Source organism: Pithys albifrons, chromosome 1 (assembly GCF_047495875.1).
Source record: "Pithys albifrons albifrons isolate INPA30051 chromosome 1, PitAlb_v1, whole genome shotgun sequence".
Lineage (NCBI taxonomy): Eukaryota > Metazoa > Chordata > Aves > Passeriformes > Thamnophilidae > Pithys > Pithys albifrons.
Genome location: NC_092458.1, coordinates 17,397,168 through 17,416,640, shown reverse-complemented (window position 1 = coordinate 17,416,640; position 19,473 = coordinate 17,397,168). Strand labels below are relative to the sequence as shown.

General features: G+C 39.8%; 1 protein-coding gene across 2 annotated transcripts in view; it reads left to right on the top strand.

Annotated features, from left to right (window-relative positions):
- The window catches only part of RAB20 (RAB20, member RAS oncogene family), a 33,663-nt gene that overhangs the window by 9,465 nt on the left and 4,725 nt on the right, over positions 1-19,473 (top strand). The window lies entirely within an intron of this gene.

The following is a 19,473-nucleotide window of genomic DNA, read 5'->3' as shown; positions in this document are numbered from 1 at the left end:
GGGGCCATTCATGGAAGAGCTCTGATGACAGCCTAAAGCCTTGTGTGAGCTTGAACGTATTACTGTTTTATAGATAAAGCTAAACCAGGAAATGCGTATATCAGGTTTTGCCTTTTCACCAATTCCATTGCAGCAAAAGTATGTTTCAGTCTAGTCTGTAGCATGGTAGAAAGTTCACATACAGGACTCCAGGAGGAGACACACTTAAAACTTTCAATACTCAAAAAGACTAATGTCTTATTAAAAATTAAAGCTTCTGTGCTTTCAGTTTTTTTTCTGTTCTGGCCTTTCATAAGTTTGGTGGGAGAGTTTTTGTGTATTTTTTTTCTGTCATAAAAATAAGTCATCGTGTCCTCAGTTAAAGAGAATGTCCTTTATCTTTTTTTTTCTGGTTTACAAATTAATTAATTGAAGAGTGGAATATTGGAATAATTTTGCTCAATAATGATTCAGCATGCCATGTAGCTACTTCTCCCTGTCCCCTCAGCCTCTCCTTTTGATACACTGGCATCTTTTCTATATTCTGTTACATGATTTAATGTTCCTAACTACTGTCTATGTAGCTCAGGAAATTCTTACAAAATACAGAGAAAGGATATTGTCTGGCCATTCAACTACTCTTACAGACTTAGTTAAAAAATAGCGTCTTCAGTGCGGTTAAAATAGGATAATTTTTGATTTACATTCTGCAGCTGATGCCTACTTATGTGTTTTTAGTCATGTATAATATTCAACCATAGATATTTAAATATGTGAAATTTTACTTTTCATGGTGTATTTATCTGGAAAATGAAGATTAGCTTAGTTAGACCTTGAGGAAAATGCCTAAGAATATAACTAGAAACCACAGGGAAACAGTTTAGGAGGCATGGCAGGAGAAATGAATGTGTAGGGCACTTTCTGAGAAATGTAAAGCAAAAGTCAGGGAGATTGAAATAGCCTTTAAAAATGTCTAAATGCTGCTTATTGGTTGTGTAATAATTTCTCTACATAGGATCAACAAACTTTGATTTCTGCTTGAGCTCATGTTCCCAATCCACTCAAGAACAGCAGTATAAAGATACACATGTGTGATGATGTGACCTCGTTGCAATGACCTTCAGTTGAGCTTCTGCTCCCTGCTTCCCTTTCCCTGACAGGTTTGGGCTGACCAACTTCCCTTTCTGGTTGTGCAGGTTACTTCAGTGATTGGACTGAAGCTTCATGCAGTTTAATGCCCTATGTTGTGAAAGGTCTCGGAAATTCAGTTTCTGTTCTTCACAGGGGTCTGTGATCTGGACATATAAATCTGTTGTTGCTTTCTTCTTAATTGTTGAAGGTGGAAATTAGGCTTTCAGTAATATTCTAGAGGGTTTTTTGTTTAATCCCTGACAGTCATTGGCTCTCAAAAAAAAAAAAAAAAGCAAAGATTTTAGTTCATTCAGAAAAGGAGGAATGACCAGAATCTGTAGTAGTTTATAGATAGTAGCAAAAATAAATGAAAGGAAAAGCTCTGTGTAGTTCAGTTGGCATCTTCCAAGCCTCATAAAAGGATCAAATCTTGTGATTTCGTGTTCGTGAGACTCAGGTGTTTTAAAACAAAACAAAAAAATCCCCACTGGTATAATGACAGTAAAATTTTTTTTTTTTACTTTTTTTCCCCTTCCTAATACAGGCTGGTGTTTATTCAAAAAATATATCTCTAATTTTGTGAAACTAAAAATGTCTCAAACTGCTCAGCTCCTCCAACCCCTCCAGCATGACTGCTTCTAATTTTTGTGAGACTATAAGAGTTTCTTTAGACTATGAGCTTTCCCTCTCCCAGCAGATAGCTGTATGTATCACATTTGTATTGTTTTTCTTATCTCCTTTCCTGTTCTAATATTGTGTGCTGTTTCTACGTTGTCCTGCTCAACTTCTTTTTTTGCTTCAAGCCTTGGAAGCCCAGTGGGAGTGGAATAGTTGGCATCTATCCTCTTTTTGAGTAGCACAGCACTTTGTGACCTAGAGTATGCCTTAACTATGAAAGAAAAGGATGCAATGCAAGCAAATTTATAGGCAGTTCCCTTTCCGTAAGTAGCTTCCTTTCTTGTCATGAGGGTTGAATGGGCAGACACTGGACAGTGGTAACCTTTCTTTTTGCAGCTGATTTTGTACAGAAAGTTCAGAACTGAGTTGTTTATGATTTTTAGTGGTACTCCCTTTTGTACAAGGTTAGAGAATATTAATGAGATGAGATTAATTCAAGGATTAAAGAAACTAAAACTGCATAATGGGCATGGTAAATAATCAATGCCTCTAAACAGGGGATGCTCTTAAGTTGTAGGCAGAGAAGCTGGAAGTAGAATTAAAAGGGAGAAGTAATGCTGGAAATGTAAAAGCCATGTGTTATCTTAGCCAGCACAAGTTCTGTAAACCCAAGTCACATGTCCTGTGATAAAATTAACTGAATGAGATGAACAAGTTTTAAACATATTCCCACAAAACCCAGGCAGCAGCACTATGTCTGGCACAGTCTCCCACTTCTAATACTTGCTGAAGGCAGATCACCAGAACTGCCTCCTGCTTTTGACAAAGAGCAACTATTTAGAAGCACTCAGTGAAGAAGATTTCAGCTGAATAAAAACTGATGATGGTTCCTAAGGAGTAGAGGGAGTTGTAATTTTCTTGAAGGTTAATTACTCATTCACTCATTGCATGTGTTCTTAAGTTGAGAACCTGCCTATAAATAATTGAAAATTACCTATTGAATGGACCTCGGTTTATGTCCCATGTTGTTAATGTGAGTTTCCCTTCCAATATAACAGTTGCTTTTTTCAAGCAGTTTGCAAGGTCCGTGGCCTTTATTTCTACTCATTTAGCCAGGTTTAAATATTTATCAAATTGCTATTAAGGGGTGGTTTGAAATTAAACTCAGTGTTACAAATCAGGAGCTAGCTCAGTTATCTACTACACCTCAGTTCCACTTCACCAGAAGATAGTTTAACCTTAAATAAGAGGCACTTAGCAAGTATCTGCAAGGGAAAACCCTCTGTGGGTGCCTTCTATTTATCTGGTAACAAGAGCTTCCTCAGGTGTTTTGCACAACTCTGTTATCATTAGGTGTCCAAGAATCATTCCTCCCTTTTGAAACATGTGACACAGAAGGTACTTCTGACAAAACAGCCTGCCAGCTCTCAAATGTGTTTTTGCGAAATCTGGACTCTGTTTTTCAGAATGTGAGTGCTGTGATTTGTAGATGACTTTCCCTTCCCCTTTCAAATAGTGATCAGTGATGTCTTGCACTAACTTCAGTTTTGTAAAAGCTAGGCCATCTAGAAGTAATTCTAGTTCTCTTTCTGTCCTCTACTCCTAATCAACCTGTAAAGGTACTAGTAGGAGCATTTATGGAAAGAAATAGTGCTTGAAGTGCTGTCTACATATGAGCCTAGTAATTCATTTTATCTCCAAATGAAATAATGGCCCATGTGCTTGGGTCCCTCTCTCTGTATTGTAGTGTCCCAGTGCCTGTAGTAAACAAAGTTGTGCTGCTGCTGTGGAAGAAGTGGATGGTCTTTGGCTGTGAGGTAGGGTTGGAAGGTACAATTCCAGGGATATGTGACCTTCCAGGCTGATTACTGAAGGCAAAAAAAAGTTGCTTCTGGTGGCTTGATGCTGTGGTAGAAACAACCTGGACATCCCCGAAACTGTCTAAATATTGAGCTTCTTGCATTGTGTTAAAAGCCTCTGGCCAGTGTCTCGGGGTGGCCCTAAAGTAGAGCACTAAGGACCAGTTCTCAGCTCTGTTGGCCTGTCTCTGGTGCTGATGCTCTTGAAATATTGATGGAAAGACCTGTCATGGAAGTGGGGCTGATACAAAATAGGTTGTGCTGTAGCTAACATTCTTGTAGATGAATGTTTTGGGTTGAAAGGGACCTTAAAGATCATCTAGCTCCAACCTCCCTGCCATGGGCAGGGATGCCAGCCACCAGGTCAGCTTGCTCAGGATCCTGTCTAACCTGTCCTTGAATACTTCCAGGGATGGAACATCCACAAACTCTCTGAGCAGCAAGCTCTGAAGCTCTCCTGTGGGTCTGGGAAAGAAAGGTAACTTACTGTCATCATGTGTGACTCTCCTTGGGTGGGTGTGCACAAAAAAGTTTATAGCTGCTTGTTGGTGGCTTGGTTTCTTATACTTGGGCAGAAGGGAATTGACGACTGACAGCCAAGGAGGCAGAAGTACATATAATGTGTTAGGGGTTAAAGTGGTAATATGGAAAAAGAAGAATGTTTCTAATAGAGTAGACCATTTAATTTTATTTCTGGTTGGATACAAAACTTAATCCAAAGAAGCTCTGCAATCAGTAACAGTAAACTCTTTTTTGTCTTCTCTAAAATGTCAATGTCTTTAATTAAGAAGTTTATTAAGTTCATTGTGTTTCCTTACTCAAAAAAATGGTGTGGTGTATTGTACTGATTGACCTGGTATGTATGCAGTTACTCTTCTGCAAAAAAGCCTATGTGGAATTTGGATTTTAAAAAAAAGGTTGTAAAGATCTATCTAAACCAAAAGCAAAGTATCTAATGAGGAAGTTGAAAAGCCTATGTAAACTTAAACCAGGAATAAAAAATGAAGAAAAACAGGAAGCATTTCTTGTCTGTGAGGTAGTGGGCAGACTGACCCAGCAACTCTGCAGGAATGCTGACAAGTGGTAGCATTTCAGAGTGCTTATTGAGATAAATTTAGGAGGGTAGTCTCAATAAGCACCACGCAGCCTCTTGTACTCTGCCCCACTGGGGTGGGGTAGAGAACTGAAGGGGTAAAAGTGAGAAAAGTTGTGTTTTGAGATAAAGGCAGTTTAATGGGTAAAGCAAAAGCTACGTGGACCAGCAAAGCAAAACCAGGAATCCATTCCTTGCTTCCCATTGGGTGGCAGGTGTTCAGCCATCTCCAGGAAAGCTGGGCTCCATCACACATAATGTTCACTTGGGAAGACAAGTACCATCACTCTGAACATACCCCCCTTCTACCTCTTTCCTCCACCTTTATATGCCAATGATGCCCTCTGGTCACTTGAGACCAGCTGTCCTGGCTGTGTCCCCTCCCAACTTCTTGTGTACCTCCAGTCTGCTCATGGGTGGGGTGATACAACAGAAACAGGTTGGAAAAAAGCTCTGAGAGCAAGTCTGACCTGTGACCAGACACCACCATGTCAACTAGACCATGGCACTCAGTGCCACATCCAGTCTTCCCTTAAACACCTCAGGGATGCTGACTCCATCACCTCCCTGGGCTACCCCTTCCAATATCTAATCACTCTTTCTGTGAAGAATTTCTTCCTAATGACCAACCTAACCCCTCCCCAGTGCAGCTTAAGCCATGTCCTCTCATCCTGTCACTAGCTGCCTGGGAAGAGACTGACCCCCATCTGGTTACAACCTCCTTTCAGGTAGTTATAGAGAGCAATAAGATCCCTCCTGATCCTCTTTTTCTCCAGACTAAACAACCCCAGCTCCCTCAGCTGCTTCTCACAGGACTTGTACTCTAAATCCTTCACTAGATTTGTTGCCCTTTTTTGAACATGCTCCAGCATCTCTTTGTTTTTCCTGAATTGAGGAGCTCAGAACTGGACACAGTACTTGAGGTGTGTCCCCACCAGTGCCAAGCACAGGGGAAGAATCACTTCCCTAGTTCTGCTGGCCACACCATTCCTGATACAAGCCAGGATGCCACTGGCCTTCTTGGTCACCTGGACACACTGCTGGCTCATGTTCCACCACTGTCAACCAGCATCCCCAGGTCCTTTTCCACTGAGCAGCTTTCCAGCCACTCTGCCCCGAGCCTGTAGCGCTGCAGGGGGTTGGCATCACTAAAGTGCAGGACCCAGCACTTGCCCTTGTTGAACTTCATACTCTTGATCTCAGCCCATTGATCCATCCTGTCCAGGTATCTCTGCAGAGCCTTCCTACCAGCCAGCAGATCGACACTCCCACCCAACTTGATGTTGTCTGCAAATTTGCTAATGGTAGAATCAGTCCCCTCATCCAGATCATCAATAGATATTAAACAAGACGGGGACTAACTGTGATTCCTGGGGGACACCACTAGTGACTGGACACCAACTGGATGCAGCACTGTCCACCAGCACTCTCTGGCCCTGGCCATCAGCCAGTTCTTAACCCAGCCCTATCCAAGCCATGGGCTGCCAGCTTTTCCAGGACTGTGCCAAGGGAGACAGTGTTGAAGGCTTTGCTGAAGTCTAGGTAGATACATCCACAGCCTTCCCTTCATCCACCAGGCAGGTCACCTGGTCATAAAAGGAGATCAGGTTGGTCAGGCAGGACCTGCCCTTCCTAGACCTGTCTGGCTGAGTCTGATTGCTTGGTTGTCTGTATGTGCCATGTGATCACACACAAGATGATCTGCTCTATAACCTTGGTGGACACTGGCATCAGGCTGATAGGCCTGTAGTTCCCTGGATGCTCCTTCCAGTCCTTCTTGTGGATGGGCATAACACTGGCCAACCTCCAGTCATCTGGGACCTCCCTGGTTATCCAGGACTGATGATAAATGACGGAGAGTGGCTTAGCAAGCTCTTCTGCCAGCTCCCTCAACACCCTAGGGTGGATCCCATCTGGCCCCCACAGACGTGTTAGCATCTAAGTGGCTCTGCAGGTCACTAACTGCTTCCTCCTGGATTACAGGGACTCCATTCTGCTCCTTGTCTACTAGCACAGGTGGGCAGTTACCCTGAGGATAAGCGACCTCACTACTGAAGATTGAACAATAGGTGTTAAGTACCTCAGCCTTCTCATCTTTGGTGACTTTGTACCCCTCTTCGTGCAATAGGGTGGAGGTTTGCCTTGCCCCTCCTTTTGCTATTAATGTATTTACAAACCCACTTTTTATTATCTGTTACTGGAGTGGCTAGATTAAGTTTTGAGCTTTTGCCTTTCTAATTTTCTCTCTGCATGACCTAATGACGTCCTTAAACACTTCCTGAGTTGCCTGCCCCTTTTTCCAAAGGTGATACACCGTCTTTTTTTCCCTGAGTAGCTGCAAAAGCTGCCTGCTCAGCCAGGCTGGTTGTATTCCCCACCGGCTCATTTTTTTTGGCACACAGGAACAGCCTGGTCCTGTGCCTTAAAGAATTCTTTCTTAAAGTATGTATTACTTAAATTTCAAGTATGTATTGAAGTGTATGAGAAGCAGAAAAAGCCCTAATGCTGTGCAAGGGCTGGTCAACAACAGCTAAAACATCCCTGTGTTATCCACTTTGTTTTCACCACAAATCCAAAACACAGCCCCATAAACTCTGCCCCAGTGAAACCTGCACACCAAGTTAACTTGCCAGTTCCTTATTGAGCAATATAAAACATCCAGTAAGTGCAGAGTGACCTCTTGGCCCTCACTGCCAGTCAAACTGTGCTAAAATACACCTGGCCATGCATTCCTGCCTGAGCTAAGGACCTACTTCTCAGTTTGAAAGGCAAGCTTTGGGAGGGAGGATGGGTTTTGAAGATCTCCTTTCTGAGTGTCTGTGAAGTTAAGGACCTGGTAACAGCCTCTGCTTAGCAAAGCTTCTCTGCTTAGAGAAGTGGGGTCATCTGGAGTGCCTGTTCCCTTGTGGAAAGGAATTGTAAATTTACGAAAAAAGTATACATTTAGTGGGACTGGAAAGAAAAACCAGCTACTTTTAGAATTCAACCTGTAGACATGAGTTGGCTTTCTGTAGAAAGGACTTTTCTTTGAGGAGATGGGTTGATGTTCCAGGGTGTGTTAAAGCTGAAAGGTTTCTCCTGCAGGCCAGAAGTGACTGTCTGGCCCAGGTCAGGTTGTTTTACAGCCTTGGCCTCCAACTGGCCTCTTTGTTACTCTCTGCTGAGCAATATTTGACTGTCAAGCTCTGCTGCTGCAGTTAAGTCTTCAGTGCTATTGCTTCCTGCAGAATTCTTCCAAAGTAAATCTGAAGGGTTTTTTTAAACTTTGTGGTTTGCTTCCAATCATATATTTTCTTAAGGAAATCTGCAAAATGACCCCTTCTTTTTAAATAGCAGTGTAAAATTATCTTTTAAACACAAAGCTTGAGGTGAATTTTATATCAGTGCTTGTATTTTACCTACTCAGATTTAAATGTCTAATTTCATTCTTGCATTCCTGCTCTTATTTCAGTACAAGCATACAGGAGCTTTGTAAATTTAGCTCTCATGCACCCTGCCATGTTTTCTTTTCAGTAGACATGGTGTTGATGCTAGATTTCAGCTGAAGTTCTGGTGGAGCATTTGCTCATAAACAGGATGGTAATGTCCCATCAATGCCCTAATTTCTTTTGTCAGATATAGGTGTTTAGATAAAACATTTTCCTGCACAACTGTGAGATTTCAGAGGCATATAGATAAATATTGGTGCTATTCTTTCAGTTTGTGTTGAAGATGCACTCATGATAGGCTTGCTGGTTTGGTGTGGCTAAGGTTAGTTCTGTTCTTCTTTTACAAGGCACTACACTTCCAGACAGCTGAAAATACATGAAAGGCTCGAAGCTTCTGAGGTTATCTCCTTTTTCAAGGAATAACCACAGTACATCAAGAGAACTAAATAAAATGGGTGGTTTGAAAAAAGTAAGTCTTATGTAGCTAAATGTAAAAGTTATTCAGGATTGTAGAGGCATCAGTGGGATCTTTAGCTACAGATGGGTTTGTGGAGATTTGGGGATATTTTTATTATTTTTCATTTTTATTACAGATTTAGGCAAAGTTTTTGTTGGCAAAACCATGCTATGTAGTGTGGTTAGGAGCTTTTTGCTATGTAATGCTTTGTGTTGCTAGACATAGTATGATTCAGCTTAAAACCTTGGGTAGAAAGCATATTCATGGAGTAAAATTGGTGTTTATATGAGAACTTTTATTTTGAAATCAAAATTCTTGTGAATTTAGAAGCTTGATCCTAATTTCATTGTTAGAATGGTAAGGTCTGATTTATTGCTGCCAGCAAGAAAAAAACTTTTGTATTTATGCAGCAGAACATGTTCCAGGTACTCTTTTGTTCCACAAAAGCAGTAACCTGTTAATGGCCTAAGTCTTATAGATAATAGGAATCTTTTCTGATAATATTTCTTCTCCTTTATATAGGAGTTGTGCAGCTGAAAGCATTGCTGGTCATAGATACCCTAAATATGCATTTAGTTCAAAGACACTCCATTTATAAGTCTCTCTTTATAAAAAGATGATTGCAGCTAGAAAGACACAGATTAAACAAATATATAAGGCTGCAAATGAAGAAACCAATGTTATGGGGTTCTGGCAACAAGTTAAGCTGCATTCATTGGGAAACAATATCTTTTGCAAGGTCCACTGAGTTGGTAGTAGATGGCAGACCAAGCTCTTGGTGCCTTGTGGTGTTCTAGAACCTACAACCTGTTCCGGAAAGTACAGCAAATGTAGGGAGGGATGGAAGTAGTAAAGAATTTAAGTAACGTCATAGCTTCAGTGAGAGTCTCTTACATTGTTGGTTATATAATATGGAAAGACTGAAGAAAAGAGCTACAGGTGTGGTTATTAGTTTAGAGGAATATGCAAGAGGCAAAAAGTATGAATATGAAAAAATGTTCTTTTCTCTGACCTAACAGGAAGGAAATTAAGTCATGGAGAATACCTTTTAGGGATGAGTGTGGAGTTTTTCTGGAGTTTGGGGAATATGGTGTTTTTTAGTTTGGGTTTTGAGGTGTCTTTTTTGTTTGTTTTTCGAAGAGGATATTTCATGAAGCTGAAAGTTATCAAAGTTCAGAATCTGAAAGCTGAACTACAACAACCTGATTTGTGGGATACTAACTTCCCTGTCTTTGGCTGCTTTATAGAATACAAATTCCTCCTCAGTCACAAGATGACTGAGTGAAATTCTATCATCTTTGTTATGCAGGGGATCAGATTTGAATGAAGATTATACTTGGCCCATGGTCTTGCTCTGTAAATGTTTTTTCAAATTTTTTTTCCTTCCTCTTCTATTCTCTCCCATGTAAACTGGATTCCCTCCTTCTGTTGAATGTGTTTGGTGGGTCTGTCATTGGGAACCAGAAATTCAAGTCTTCACTACCAGTTATGGAACAAAAATGGACAAACTACTCTTCAGGGCTGGATTAAAAAAGTTTCTGGGAATGTTAAACTAGTTCATGACCGAATAGTACAGGATTTAACAAGACGACAGAGAGATGTTTATTATAGATGAGCTGTGGGTGAGAAGGCTTCATCTGAAGTAATCAGCTTTTTTGGATACCTCTGGGCTCAGAATGCTCTGCGGGATGTAACAGCGGATTGATTGGCACCAGTGTGAGCTGCTGGACATCTGCTTTTAGTGTATCTGCCTTTAGAAAATTAAGCTTTTACTTAAAAGCACATGTCTCCATAAGCTATCACACTGTTACCTGTTAAAAAAACACACCAGATTTTTACCCATGTTTTAATTGTGGGTTCTTTAGAGGTGTGCTGTGAGTTAAGGCTACATGGCTTTTGAGGCATTTCTTCAGCACATCAGGAAAATGTGGTGACTAGGCTTTTATTTTGGACCTTCTATCAGGACATGCCTAGATTGATAACCTTGGAGAAATAAAACTAATCCTGTAGCAAAAAATCCCCATTATTTTCTGTTTTGCCATTCTTATTAAACAGGGTTTTTTGTCTGTGCCCTTTTACTGAAGAAAAGCGTATTGCAACAAGCTTCTTCAGATAACACTCAGATCATCCTGTAGATTATTAACCACATCTGACTGCGTTTGGCATGTGATGTGCAACACACCACGCTGACATTCTTGCATAACTTCTCAGTGTGCTATTTGTCCTAACAATAAAAGGCCTACTGAAGTGAACTTCTTTGGAAGAATTGTTTTTTGTTGTGAGTTGTGACAAAGTATCACTTTTGGAATGTTAATTGAATTGGTGTTCTAATAACAGTTAAAGAGTCAGTTGAAACTGCTTGACCTATTGGTATAGTTTGAGAGGGAAAGATGTTCTCTGAAAGGACAGAAGCCTGAAGGGAGTTGTTCTCTCAGTGAATCAGGGCTTCCCTGGAGGGGTTGGCCTGTTATTGTTCTGGACGTACATAGAAAACAAGAAAAACAGAAAACACAGTGAAAATAGAATTATGAACACTTTTTAATGATGAAAACCCTAAATAGAAGCAAATTAATAATAGTTGGTGCTGTCATTTATTTTAGCTGGCTGTTAAGATGAAACGGGATCTTACCACTGCATACAAATATCTTAAGGGCAGGTGTCAAGAGAATAGGGCCAGACACAATTCAGTGGGGCCCAGTGACAGGACAAGGGGCAACAGGCACAAATCAAAACATGGGGAGTTTCATCTAAATATTAGGAAAAACTTCTTCATGTCGAGGTTGACGGAGCACTGAAACAGACTGCCCAGAGAGGTGTTGGGTCTCCTTATCTGGAGATATTCAAAACCTGCCTAGTCTCGATCTTGTGCATCCTCCTTTAGGTGAGCCTGCTGCAGCATCTGGGTTGGACTGGATGATCTCCAAGCCTTCAAACCAGCAATAAGCTTGAATCTGTAAAGAAATATAGAGAGCTTTACTTCTATCAAAGTTATTAATCCTTCTTAAGGGAAGACATCTTTCAGATGGTAGGTGAAATAGCAAGAATTTTAGGGCAAAATATTTTACATACTTCATATTTGTACTTCATATTTGTTGGTCCTTTCTGTAATGCCCTTTTTATTTAAACAAATCTTATTTATGGCATATTAGGTAGCTTTAGTTTAGTTATTATATTTAAAGGAGAGGGGAAAGAAGTAGGCTAAAAGAAATCTGATTGTATCTTTTTTCATTAAATGTATTACTATTTTTAGGTACAAAGTGTAGTGGAATTTCCATTTCCATTAAGTAAGCACCCCCTTTTTCTTTATTTTGGATGCCTTCTAGTGATTCTTTTTTGTTTACAAAGATTCATGATTATTTGCCTTCTTGGTGGTGATTGCAACTCAAAAGACTGAATTCATATGCTGCCTTTGAACAAGCAAAAAGAGCAAAACCTGATACAGCATATGGACCGTGGTGGTTTATTTTAATTTCATTTTTTTCCTCTATAGTTTGTCTTTATACTCTTTAAAAGCTTATTATTTTTCCATCTTTGTCCTGTCCTGTACATATTTTGTGGTTTTGGATTTTTTTTAAATGTAATAAGGTGTAGCAAGACGAGATTTGTGGTCTTTGTACCCTTAGATAAAAGCAGGGGAAGTAAGAGTGAGTTGCTTTCCTTAATGCACACTAGTAGCTGCTGGTGTAGACTGGCCTTCCAGAGGGTGGTTTTCTTCCCTTGTCAGAATGTTAATAGCTAATTCAGATGCCTGAAAGAATGTTGGCTTTGTTTTGTAAAGGAATGGAAATAAAGGACAAGTTTTGTTTTTTCCCTTGTGTATTAAGTTGGATACAGAATCCCTAGTAATGGGCCTTGATGTTTGGTAATGCTAATAATCTCATCCAGCTTTTCTTGAATACTATTGTACGTTTTCCTCTTATTCCATGAAGAATATATTAATATCTATTAAATATTCCTGATTCTTGTGGGTCCCTTCTAGCTACACAGATTCTGTGATAAGTTTGCCTCCAAAAAGAAAAGATTTATGCTCTTTCACTAAAATTCGTTTTAGTTCTTTCCTATGGTCCTTCAGTTATTCATCACTCTGTATTTCTCCTACATTTTGATTTCTGTCATAATGTAGATACCCTAATAACACAGTTTATGCATATTTTCAGTTGTGTTTTATCCCAGACACTCTTGGATCACTGATGGTAGTTTAGTAGGCTTCTAAAAAATTTATCTCACTTTAATATTTTTATTTATGTTGAAGGATACAGCTCTTTCTCTCAGGATAAAGTCATACTGTGGAACCATAGCTCATAAATTTGTGATTATAGTGCCAAGGCATTTCCTGTTTTATCAAAACCTTCCTCTGCTTCCAGTTAGACAACTAGTTGGATTTTCTTGAATAACTTTATCAGGCTGCCCAGACAAACATCAGATCTATTTTAATATTTGGTAGATTTTTACTCTATAGTCTGCCAGTAGATTGTATGAGAGTTCTGAATGTGAATTCGGCGGGGACTAGATTATAGTGTCATAATGTAAAGCCACTTCCAGATCAGGAAAATGATGTTACATTCCTCCTGTATAAAAGCACACTGAACTCTTGAGATCTGCCTTTTATTCAAATGTCATGGAGTTAAATGTATTAGAAAGCATCTTCTGCTTGCTGTTTCCAGTTCATAAGGCTTTTTCATCTGTTGCAGTTAGCTCAAATACATCATTGGTTCCTTGGAATATGGGACTTTCCTTCATTTGGATATTGTGATCTTTTTATGGGAAGATATTTGTAGCGCTTGAAAATAATGTCCTGAGTATATTTGCCTTCCTGAATGCCAATCCCTAGGGGAGGAGAAGCAGCTTATGCAATACATTTCCTTTATCTATACAAAAGCAGCAGTATAAATACCTAAATGCTGTCAGGTTTGGTTCTTAGTAACTTTGGATTTAAGTTTGGGAATAACCTTGTGAGAAGGACTCTGTGTGTGTGTGTTGGTTGGAAGAAAGAACCATGTGTGCAACACAATGGTGCTTTTATGTGTTTTTATGTTTTAAATCAGAGTGGAAAGAAAAAATGTTATAAAGACTGAAGTTGTGTTGATGGTTTCTGTTTATTGTAGAAGTGTTTTTGAATAACTTCCATTTTCTAAGACCAGATCTGAGGGGTTTAAGTGTGCATGGCTGGGCTTCACGAACGAAGATTTGGGAAGGGCTGTCCCCACGAGGGTGAGCCCTTCCAGCCTGCACAGTGGATTTTTTAGGTGAGGCACAGCGTGCGCAGAACTGGCCCCACCGTTTCAGTCCTGAGGTTCATCTGCCACGGCCGAGCGAGCTTGGACAGTGACAGTGAAGTCCTCGGGACTAGAACCTACAGCACCTGGCATTTCCCAGGAGGTCTCCCATCCAAGTACTAATCCGGGGCTGACCCTGCTTAGCTTCCGAGATCTGACGGGATCGGATGTCAGGGAGGCATTATTCATAGATAATGATTGTGCAGTGAATAAGTTCTAGACTTTCTAGAAATCAATTTTTATGTCCAAGAGATCTATATGTTAGTGAAAGTGTGGTATTTCTAGTGCAATAATTAAAGCTGACTGAAGATCAAGGCTCAGTTTGATGATGATTTCTTGTCTTGCCTAAGTGAGAAATACATGATTGCTCCTGGTTTATATGGCTTGGTTTCTCACACTGAGCTGCTGTTTTGCAGAAGGAGCTTTATAAGACTAAAATGATTCATGTTTGTAGAGTGGTGAGGTTTGCAGGGTCTTGGCAATTTTCAAACTTCTTCAGAAACCAAAGTATTTGTTCATTAAACCAAAAATGCATGGATTTAAGGGGAGAGATGGTGTGCTTCACAATTTAAAATCTTTTATTATGAGATAAAGACTCCTGCTTTAGCAATTCAGAGTAAATTGTGTTTAAAAGTGGAGTAAGCTTGTCTCAATCATATATTACATTGAGCTCACTTTCTTGGCTGGCTGGTTTTGATGTTTTTTTTTTTCCTTTGGAGAGCTGTATTAAAGAATTTTCTTTTGTTCATTTTTCTCGTAACCCATGTGGTTGTTATTTTCTTCTTCCATGTGTAACTCTTTCTACTTCAAAACATAAAAGTGAAGCCCTTTGGGCATTAGGATCAGTACTTGCCTATGTTTATGTTATATTCTGCTTTGGCCAAGACATCCACATCTAATTTTAATAACTTAAATAGAAGCTCCTAAAATAGGGCACAGTTCATGCCTTGAATGTTGATTCATATCTAAGTAATGAGTATAAACAAAATAAAAGTCTTCTTGTTTTTTAGTAGAGCTAGACATTGGTTGCGTTCTGAAACTTCATATGCAAGTATCTTCTGTAATGCAGCTTTGTGAATATATAATAGTGGGTGAAGGTGGAGCTTACATGGATTTTCTAATTGCTCTTCTGTAATTGTTTCAGTGAGGGTTTTTTTGTGGGGTCATCAAGGGTGTTGTTTTTTTGTTGTTGTTGTTGGTTGCTTGGGTTTGTTGGTTTAATTATTTAGCTTTTTTCTCTCACAGAGACTTTCTTTCCACGGGGAATTTTGTCTTAAAAGAAAATCTAATGTTGGCATTTTTCTGAGAGATCAGGAAATCACGTATTCAGACAGGTCCTGGATATGTAGAAATTGAACTCTCCAGTGCTTTCTGACTCATGTTTCCACTAATTCCTATTTATGTCCTCCATGTTAATCCTTTGGGATGCAGAGCTTTTTTTTATCCCCAAGTAACCACAGGCATAGTCCACTTCTTAATAAAGCTCCTGACTTCAAGGGAAATGTGATAAAGCCACCTACAAGAAATAAATACCAGTCTTGAACAAGGTAAGAAAGAACTCTGAGTTCATCACTGTCAAAGCTTGACAGCCTGACTCACATGTGGGCAGGAGAATTTTCCTGAAACCTTTAGGGACCTTTGTGGTTTGTTAGATAATCAGTACGTATCTGAGTATATGTGCACAAACAGAAATCTCAGTTCCCAGCAAAATTGTTTTCCCTGACGTGCTTTAAAGGATCACAACTTTACTGCATTGTCTGCAAACAGAGGGAAACGTTGTTCCCTTTTCTAAAGGGAGCTTCTTTGTCTACTTGTGATCACGCGGATGTTCCTGCTGAGGTAACTCAAGAGCGTAAGGTTCAGCCCTTGAACCTCCATCCATTGCAGCTGAATCCTCAAGTTCATTTCTTTTTAATACTGATTTCTGTGGTGTGTCATGGGTGTTGTACTTTCTCTTTTCTAGCTGACTCCCTGGGGCACAGTTCCTGTCCCTCTCCATGTACACTGAAGTTCAGACTCTCTTTTAAAGGGGAAATAGAATTTGAAAGGCAAAGCCCAGCCGATCCCTTGTGTTTGTGTGAATTTCTCTCTACTGTTCAGATTACAATACTGTTTAAATCACCTGGTTTGTGAACTGAGAACTTCCTGGATAACTTAGCACTCTTGTTCAATTTTAATGCAATGTTAATGTGCCTCTGCAGCCCACCTTTGTGTACTTTTCCCTACTACATAGTTACTTTAGGAACTCAGAATTTAGGCTGCAGCTCTGACTAATATCAGAGTAGCAACAGTACTTTATTCAGTACTTTATGAAAGATCTCTTTAGCTCTTTAGTATTTGTTGTGTTTTACTCCTCAAGACTAAAAGTAACAAGATGTTTTGCATTCTTCTATGTGCTCAACACTGTCAGCTTTAAAACTTGTTCTTCTGGTAGAAGTTTTCTTGAAAGACTTTGTGTGTGGGAAGTTGTGCCACTTCAGAAGCTGTGGTGAAAGCCTTTGAAGAGGCAGTAGGTAAGGAGCATTCAAATCTGGCTGGAGGAAGTATTTTGTTCTCGTAAACATCCACAGCAACTTCACATGCTGCTTTGCATGCCACCCCTGGGGCGGCCGGGCAGGAGGAGAGCTCCAAGAGGGAAACTGAGGCACTGCTGCTGTGAGTGGATTCCACAGTTGGTAAGGAATGATGATGCTTTGGTCAGGCTGTGGTCCCACCCAGAGAAAGCATCTTCAGGGACTGCTGCCTTCCAGCTGAGAGGTCAGAGTGCTGTGGGAGGTTGGCTACACCAAAGCCTAGGCCTTAAATTCAAGTCTCAGCACACTTTAAATCTAGCCTTTCTTGTTTCTCAGGCCGGCCTTCTTTCTTCCCTGGGTTTCTTATGAACTGTATGGCACTGAGATCTATTTGGCTCAAAATTCTTTGGTCTTTTTATCATGACCGTCACAGGACGTCGAAAATGCTTGGAGGCTGCACTGCTCCTGAGTGTTTGAAGTCCTCAACAGGACTTCATATACTTGCTGGAAGAGCCTCTGAAAAGTTAATGGTGCTGCAGGTAGGTATACAGCTGTAGGGTTGTCAATCTGCTGTAAATAAGGCAAAATATAAAGGTGCAAAGAAAAATGGAAATTAGTTTTTGGTTGATTTGCTTTAAAAAGTTTCCCTGATGTTCTGCCTTTGTGGTTGATTTGGTGGTTCTTGCAATTCCTTTGACTGCAAATTATTTGATAGTTCTACCACTCTTTCGCATTATCTTTGTATTTTTTTGAAAAGATGAAATTGTCTGATTGTTGGATCCAGAGCTTACCATTTCATTTAGCTAACTATATAAAAAGGAATGTGGTTGGAGTGGGACCAGATGCATCTAGGGAAAGAAATAAATGGCTGAAAGAAGGTGATGTCTGTTTTCATGCAGTGGGTTTTTCAACTTAATGTCTGATAATACTTTGCTTGACACCTTGAGGACAGATATTAGTTTAAATATTTTGTGTAGTTTTGGGGTTATTTTCCACACTTAGAGCTGTTCCAGCCCTTAAGTGTCAGAAGTGGTCTGTACAAGGAAACTGCTGCAAAAAATGCATTATGCCTTTTTTTCTGCATGTAGATTGTTCTGTGGGGGTGGGTGAGCAAGGCTATCCATTATTTCTCTGGCATTAATTCCTTATGCCAGGTAAATTCTTACTATTTCTTTCCCCTTTTCAACAATATATTAGTTGTAGAAGTAATCAGTCAGTAGTTACCATGTAAAAGTGTCATGGTTTATATTATGCTGTGCAAGATTAGATTAGCAAATGAATTCCATAAAACAAACGATGGTATTTTTCTACTACTCAGTTGTAGCAAATGATTCTGGGGGCTGGATTTTATGGCGTAGGCATGTGAAGTGGGAGAGCAAGGGAGAATATGTGTTCCATTGTGGTTTCCAGTGTAATCAGGGTTCAGATGAAAACAAAATTGGTCATGGCACAAAGTTTTACTGAAAAACTGGATACATTTAAAGACTCAGTTGCAGTGCAACTGAAAGCACAACTTTAAACATGAGATTAGAGCAAAAATTGCAAAAGCACTGACCTCCCTCCCTTGTATCCCAATCTCCCTTGCCCTTACCCAACATACCTAAACAAGGGCATAGGTATGCTTTTTTTTCCACCTCCTTCTTTCGTACCTATGAGGTCACTTGTTAAAGAATATCTTTTGTTCAGGGAAAGCAAATAGGAAATTGTACAAAACTGCACAGAAGCAACTCTCCATAAACTTTGCCTAATGGTTTTCTGAATGCTGTACACTGAACTTTTGACCTCTGTAATGTCATATAATACCAACTACCAGTTAGTCACTTTGCAGGAAAGTATTTAAATTACATGCATGATTTTGCTGTGAAATTCTCATTTTCTGTGTGATGAGAAAGAGTAAATAGTTGTTCTCAGTTACTTTCTCAGTATTAGGCCTGAATTTATAGACATCTGTTTCTACCCTTTTTTTTAAATCATTCACCAGCCTAAGAAATCCCACAATTTTTCCTCATGCAAATGTTTCACATACTTCTGAACATTGTCACCAGCTTCCTTTTGCACCTTTTTATAGTGAATTCTACCCCTTTCCAAATCTATTTCTCTGGCCATTATGAGTTTCACTTGGTGTTAAAGGTGCAGTGAACTTTGGATTTCATGTTCTATCTTGATATTTTCCAGTCTTGTTTTACAAATAACGATGAACACTTTGTCTCTCCTTTGGAGTAGAGTCCTGATGTTTGTTGAAGGATTTACCGCAGTGATGGTTCCGTTCCCAACTGAAGCAGATTCTGAGTTCCTTTCGCAGTGTGCATGTTCATGTGCAGATGTGTTTTCCTGCTATGTGCTGACCCACATTTTTCAGCCTGAATTTCTTCTGCCTTTCCTATTCTACAGTCATTTACAAGGATTTCATGATGTTGTAACTCGTGGTGGTCAGTAGCTTTGTGCAGAAGATGAATGTAAGCAGTTCCCTTCCAGATTTTATATAAATGGAGGTTCTATGGAAAGAGATTGTATGAAAAGAGAGTGTAGTTGCCTCTTTTCTCTCTCTCTTTTTTCTTCTTTGTTTATTCACACTTCTCTAATGACCTAAGGCTGATGCTGATGGGTAGTTGAAATCTAGTGTGTTTCATCTGTTTCTTGATCAAATTTTGGGGAGTAAGTCAATGGACTACAGCATATTCTACATGTAGCAGGTATGTGAGGAAAGTACCAGTTCTCAATAGGAACACAGTGTTTCTTCTGCCTCATTTCCCACAGTCCCATTGCAATTACTGAGGAACATTGCTTCTCAGAATTTAAAGAAGACTCAATTTTGTCTCTCAAGAAATGAATTTGAAGGACACCATCAAGGCTTAGTAGGAGGTGCTGCAAGATACTTGCTGAATGACAAGGAAGAAATGTTTTAGCTGTTGGTTATTGAGTGATGGTCATGGCAACTTAAAAGATAAATTACTCTTAAAATGTATTTAGGGTTTTCTATTTTAGGTGTGTTTACTACTGTAGAAGAGTAGGAGTACTTGTGGTGGTACAGATGCTTATCCATACAGGCTATGTACCGTAACAAGGGTCTTTTCCTGCAAAGCCAATGTACCTGAGAATTGTGGGCATGCAGCATCAGA